Source organism: Pelobates fuscus, chromosome 4 (assembly GCF_036172605.1).
Source record: "Pelobates fuscus isolate aPelFus1 chromosome 4, aPelFus1.pri, whole genome shotgun sequence".
Taxonomy (NCBI): domain Eukaryota; kingdom Metazoa; phylum Chordata; class Amphibia; order Anura; family Pelobatidae; genus Pelobates; species Pelobates fuscus.
Genome location: NC_086320.1, coordinates 373,099,917 through 373,106,747, shown reverse-complemented (window position 1 = coordinate 373,106,747; position 6,831 = coordinate 373,099,917). Strand labels below are relative to the sequence as shown.

The 6,831-nt window shown below is 51.3% G+C and overlaps 1 pseudogene; it reads right to left on the bottom strand.

Annotated features, from left to right (window-relative positions):
• Positions 1 to 435: 435 nt before the first annotated feature.
• LOC134609527 (small Cajal body-specific RNA 11) lies at positions 436 to 581 on the bottom strand (annotated as a pseudogene).
• Between the last annotated feature and the right edge of the window lie 6,250 nt (positions 582 to 6,831).

Sequence of the window (6,831 nt, the reverse complement as noted above, 5' to 3'; positions counted from 1 at the left end):
TCCCCCCTGGCCCCCACCCCTGCGCGGTGGGTGGGGGCCCTAATAAAATAATAAGGGGGGGGACCTACTGTCCTCCCCCCCTGGCCCCCACCCCTGCGCTGTGGGTGGGGGCCCTAATAAAATAATAAGGGGGGGGACCTACTGTCCTCCCCCCCTGGCCCCCACCCCTGCGCTGTGGGTGGGGGCCCTAATAAAATAATAAGGGGGGGGACCTACTGTCCTCCCCTCCTGGCCCCCACCCCTGCGCTGTGGGTGGGGGCCCTAATAAAATAATAAGGGGGGGGACCTACTGTCCTTCCCCCTGGCCCCCACCCCTGCGCGGTGGGTGGGGGCCCTAATAAAATAATAAGGGGGGGGACCTACTGTCCTCCCCCCCTGGCCCCCACCCCTGCGCTGTGGGTGGGGGCCCTAATAAATTAATAAGGGGGGGGACCTACTGTCCTCCCCCTCTGGCCCCCACCCCTGCGCTGTGGGTGGGGGCCCTAATAAAATAATAAGGGGGGGGACCTACTGTCCTCCCCCCCTGGCCCCCACCCCTGCGCTGTGGGTGGGGGCCCTAATAAAATAATAGGGGGGGGACCTACTGTCCTCCCCCCTGGCCCCCACCCCTGCGCGGTGGGTGGGGGCCCTAATAAAATAATAAGGGGGGGGACCTACTGTCCTCCCCCCCTGGCCCCCACCCCTGCGCTGTGGGTGGGGGCCCTAATAAAATAATAAGGGGGGGGACCTACTGTCCTCCCCCCCCTGGCCCCCACCCCTGCGCTGTGGGTGGGGGCCCTAATAAAATAATAAGGGGGGGGACCTACTGTCCTCCCCTCCTGGCCCCCACCCCTGCGCTGTGGGTGGGGGCCCTAATAAAATAATAAGGGGGGGGACCTACTGTCCTCCCCCCTGGCCCCCACCCCTGCGCGGTGGGTGGGGGCCCTAATAAAATAATAAGGGGGGGGACCTACTGTCCTCCCCCCCTGGCCCCCACCCCTGCGCTGTGGGTGGGGGCCCTAATAAAATAATAAGGGGGGGGACCTACTGTCCTCCCCCCCCCTGGCCCCCACCCCTGCGCTGTGGGTGGGGGCCCTAATAAAATAATAAGGGGGGGGACCTACTGTCCTCCCCCCCTGGCCCCCACCCCTGCGCGGTGGGTGGGGGCCCTAGTAAAATAATAAGGGGGGGGACCTACTGTCCTCCCCCCCTGGCCCCAACCCCTGCGCTGTGGGTGGGGGCCCTAATAAAATAATAAGGGGGGGGACCTACTGTCCTCCCCCCTTGGCCCCCACCCCTGCGCGGTGGGTGGGGGCCCTAATAAAATAATAAGGGGGGGGACCTACTGTCCTCCCCCTGGCCCCCACCCCTGCGCGGTGGGTGGGGGCCCTAATAAAATAATAAGGGGGGGGACCTACTGTCCTCCCCCCCTGGCCCCCACCCCTGCGCGGTGGGTGGGGGCCCTAGTAAAATAATAAGGGGGGGGACCTACTGTCCTCCCCCCCTGGCCCCCACCCCTGCGCTGTGGGTGGGGGCCCTAATAAAATAATAAGGGGGGGGACCTACTGTCCTCCCCCCCTGGCCCCCACCCCTGCGCGGTGGGTGGGGGCCCTAGTAAAATAATAAGGGGGGGGACCTACTGTCCTCCCCCCTGGCCCCCACCCCTGCGCTGTGGGTGGGGGCCCTAATAAAATAATAAGGGGGGGACCTACTGTCCTCCCCCCCTGGCCCCCACCCCTGCGCTGTGGGTGGGGGCCCTAATAAAATAATAGGGGGGGGACCTACTGTCCTCCCCCCTGGCCCCCACCCCTGCGCGGTGGGTGGGGGCCCTAATAAAATAATAAGGGGGGGGACCTACTGTCCTCCCCCCTGGCCCCCACCCCTGCGCTGTGGGTGGGGGCCCTAATAAAATAATAAGGGGGGGGACCTACTGTCCTCCCCCCCTGGCCCCCACCCCTGCGCTGTGGGTGGGGGCCCTAATAAAATAATAAGGGAGGGGACCTACTGTCCTCCCCCCTGGCCCCCACCCCTGCGCGGTGGGTGGGGGCCCTAATAAAATAATAAGGGGGGGACCTACTGTCCTCCCCCCCTGGCCCCCACCCCTGCGCGGTGGGTGGGGGCCCTAGTAAAATAATAAGGGGGGGGACCTACTGTCCTCCCCCCCTGGCCCCCACCCCTGCGCTGTGGGTGGGGGCCCTAATAAAATAATAAGGGGGGGGACCTACTGTCCTCCCCCCCCTGGCCCAAAGAACTTTCCCAAGCTTGTAAAATTACACAGAGCACTGTGATTGGATGGCTTGAAAACCATCCTATCACAGTGCTCTGTGTCATTTTACAAGCGTGGGAAAGTTCTTTGGAATTTTCCCACGCTTGTAAAATGACACAGAGCACTCTGATTGGCTTAAACCAACCAATCAGTGTGTTCTAAGCCTAATTGCAGGGCGGGGCAAGGCTATATAAGCCTTGACCCGCCCTGCGGAGCTCAGTACGCGGCGTGCCCTCCATGGGTGAACATGGATTAATTTTTTTTTTGCGCTCGTTTTTTTTTGTTTTTTTTTTTAAAGTGCGACGGGTATGATGGATTTTTATTTGGCCTTTTTGGGGGCTGAAGAAAGAAGAATTTAGAAAAAAGAAGACGTCAAATGGTAAGCTTAATTATTTTTTTTACAGGTTAGTTATTTTATTCCCCCCTCACTATTTTTAGGGTGAGGGGGGTAGGTAGGGGTTAGAATGTTTTGGGGTGGGGGGGGGTGACTAGGGGCTTGGGACCCCTAGTCACCTTGATGGGGGGGGTTCATTTAGGGCCCCCACCCACCGCTCAGGAGTGGGGGCCAGGGGGGAGGACAGTAGGTCCCCCCCTTATTGTTTTATTAGGGCCCCCACCCACCGCGCAGTAGTGGGGGCCAGGGGGGAGGACAGTAGGTCCCCCCCCTATCTTTATTTAGGGCCCCCACCCACCGCTCAGGGGTGGGGGCCAGGGGGGAGGACAGTAGGTCCCCCCCTATCTTTATTTAGGGCCCCCACCCACCGCGCAGGGGTGGGGGCCAGGGGGGAGGACAGTAGGTCCCCCCCCTATCTTTATTTAGGGCCCCCACCCAGCGCTCAGGGGTGGGGGCCAGGGGGGAGGACAGTAGGTCCCCCCCCTTATTATTTTATTAGGGCCCCCACCCACCGCGCAGGGGTGGGGGCCGGGGGGGAGGACAGTAGGTCCCCCCCCTTATTATTTTATTAGGGCCCCCACCCACCGCGCATGGGTGGGGGCCGGGGGGGGAGGACAGTAGGTCCCCCCCCTTATTGTTTTATTAGGGCCCCCACCCACCACGCAGGAGTGGGGGCCGGGGGGAGGACAGTAGGTCCCCCCCCTTATTGTTTTATTAGGGCCCCCACCCACCGCGCAGGGGTGGGGGCCGGGGGGGAGGACAGTAGGTCCCCCCCCTTATTATTTTATTAGTGCCCCCACCCACCGCGCAGGGGTGGGGGCCAGGGGGGAGGACAGTAGGTTCCCCCCCCCCTTATTACCATTTATGTTTTTACAGTGAGCAGCCACAGGCTGCTCACTGTTTAGTGGACATGCCCCTACTCGCGGTATAGCGAGTAGGGGCATTGGGGAGATTTTAATCTTCCTTGTGCTATTATGGGGGTCATATTGACCCCCATAGAGTGAGGGGGGGACCTGGGGGGCTTATGAAGTGGTGGGGAGCACAGCTCCCCACCGCTTCTGTCTTTACATATTACAAGGAGGGAGCTGCACGTCGGTAGCTCCCTCCTTGTAATAAACTGATCGAACAAACGAACACTGATACTCAATGTTAGTTTGTTCGTCTGATTTTTTCTATTCATTCATTCGTCTGTCTGATGAATGAATGAATAGATGAAATTCCCGTTCGCATGTCCAGGTGTTTCACTGGGCATGTGCGGGAATCTCACAGTCTGTCTAGTGTGGGTAGATGACGTGTCCCACAGGGACTTCACCTACCCACACAAAGATGGCGGCGCCCTGAATAAAGATCGGGGCAGAAGATACAGATTTAAAAATAGGTAATCTGGGGGGCTTAGGGGCATTTGGGGGTGACTAGGGGGTCAATTGGATGTAGTGGAAGCGGGAGGGGGGTTAAAAAAAAAACGGGATTCGGCATGACAGTGCCGCTTTAAGGGTGACACCTCTGATCTATAGGGGGGTTAGGAAGATCCACTTCACTTCTTGGGTAATCAGCAACCAAATGGAAACAGGAATCAGGTAGTATAAACAATTTATTTGTAAAATAAATAAGAACAATGGTCCTACGTGTTTCGTTCAAAATATAGAACTTCCTCAGAGACCTCTTGAATTATAAAACAATACAATGTAAATGCAATAAAAATTCCACCTGATTCCCACCCTCAAAAAGTCCCAATGTATTGGGCTCCTCTTCTCCATCATTGGTGATGTAGTGGGTATGTTCCTACTTCAATAAGAACCAACAGGGTGTCAGCGCTATAGGATATAAAACATACAGTATGGCAGCACTCCAAACCAGTGATACAAAAGTACACACAGATTAAATAACAGATATTTACCAAAGAAAGCGCGCTAAACTGATCTGTAAATAGAGAATAACAACATATAGTGCAGACTATCTGGACAAGGTCCAAAATATGTGAAAATGGGGGATGTGGGGAAAAAAACTCACATTTACCAGAGCCCTATCACCCCAGGCTCTGGGTTTGCAATGCTCCACTTAAGAGGGAAGATTCCCACACTGGTTAGGCTCCAAGCTCACTGGAAACCGATAAAGCTGTGCAATATAGGACAGAGAGAGGCAGGACCTCCAATTGAATAGTATCAAAGACAATTTATTAAAAGTAAATGGTTAAAAACTCTTACTTTGCGAGTGGTGGGTTATGCTAACATAGCCACCCACATAAAAGCATATAAACAGCAAGTATAAAATCACTTCCTGGTTTCGTCCGTCCCGATCACGTGATCACTTCCGGGTCCGCCTCTCTTGTGACGTGTGTGTGACGCGTTTCGCCCGCCTCCACAGGCTTCCTCTGACAACGTCATTGGTGTCCAGCCCTGTCTTTTAAGAGTCTCACTCCTCCCCTTCTGTTATTTCATTGGTCCGGGGGCGTGGTTTCCTCAGAAAGGCTGGTATTATACATCCGATGGATTTAAAATCTCTAGTCCAGCTTACTCATACGTGTGTAATTTTCAATCAGGTAACCAACGTTAAAGGGCTAGTGTCCAACCTATTATTGCACATAACTACTCATACAGAATGTCATATATAAATCTGTCATCATGTTAAGACTACATTGATACAAAAATATGTAATAAAAAACTTATGTCATAAGATACAGGATCAATACAGTATAATATACAGCTTATGTGGGCAGAAACCTCACCTAGAGATCCAAGAGTAGGAAGCTGGATAATAATTGTAAGATATATTTGAATAATGAAAAAATCACTATATTACATAATTTAAAGGGATATTCAGTTCAAATTATCACGCATTATTATTACATACCGATACATGACTCAATGCAATATAAGGATCTATGATTATCCATCCCAAGAGAGTAATGGATACCAGCTCTGGTCACTTTAGATCTATAGGAGAAGTTCTGCTGTCTTGGAGAAAAAGTTTTCTGCATAAATGCAGTCACACTATATTATATCTTTTCAAATAATATTTATACTAGAGGAGTGCTATAGATATGGCAAAAATGTGTACACTTAAAAGGAATTCATCCAATTACAATCTCTATTCTCAGGAGGTATATATTATGCACACATCTAACTACTTCGCTCCATAGTTGGTGCTACCGTAATACCGATCAGCTGCTTCAAACGATCCGTTCTGTTCAGCTGTTCACAATTCCCAGTCTTGGTAGTGACGTATGCGTTCCACTGAACACTTCCGTGTATTACAAGGGCATCATTTTCTCTATGTGATCGGCTAATGGCTGCGTGTGCTTTTTAAAAATGTCTTTATCCTCAGCCATATAACCACGATTTAAAGGTCCACTTATAGGGGAATTAAGTAATATAAAAGATGAGGGAACCACTACAAGAAGAAACATTTATTAGAACCTATAATCTTTATAAATCATGTGTATGTCTAGAATAGAATGAAACCTAAATTAAAATCCTAAATGGAATTGGGAGTTATTGTATGTAAACATAAAAATGTATTAAAACTTATATAAATTCCAAAAGACACAATGAACATATCAAAATATAAAAAATATATAAATTATACCACACATCTGTATCTATGATTGGCTCCAATATGTTTTCTAGCTCTAAAACAGGTGAAACATTCAATGTTAATTCTGACATTTGTTGCCGCACGGACCTTGTGGTATATTTACTGCAGTGTCCATGCGGCAAGCAGTATGTTGGACGTACAAAAAGACCCTTTAAAGTTAGAATTATGGAGCATATCAACCATATCAAAAGAGGTCTAGCTACCCATTCGGATACGGTGCACTGCCAGTCGTGTCCAGTATTTAGTTTTAAAAAATTGAAATGTATGGGAATGCGAAACGCGTAGGACCGTTGTTCTTATTTATTTTACTTTATTTTACAAATACATTGTTCATACTACCTGATTCCTGTTTCCATTTGGTTGCTGATTATCCAAGAAGTGAAGTGGATCTTCCTAACCCCCCTATTGATCAGGGGTGGCACCCTTAAGGCACCTAATGCACATGCATGGCGAGCGTCACCTGCCCATTAGAACTTCCCCACAGCAAAGCATTGAATCAAGATGTTGTTTCATTGAGTTAAACTCTGTGAAACCACTTCTAGTGGTTGTCTGGTACATTTCTCTAAAGTTCAATGTGTTAACTTGAAGGGTTAAGAGG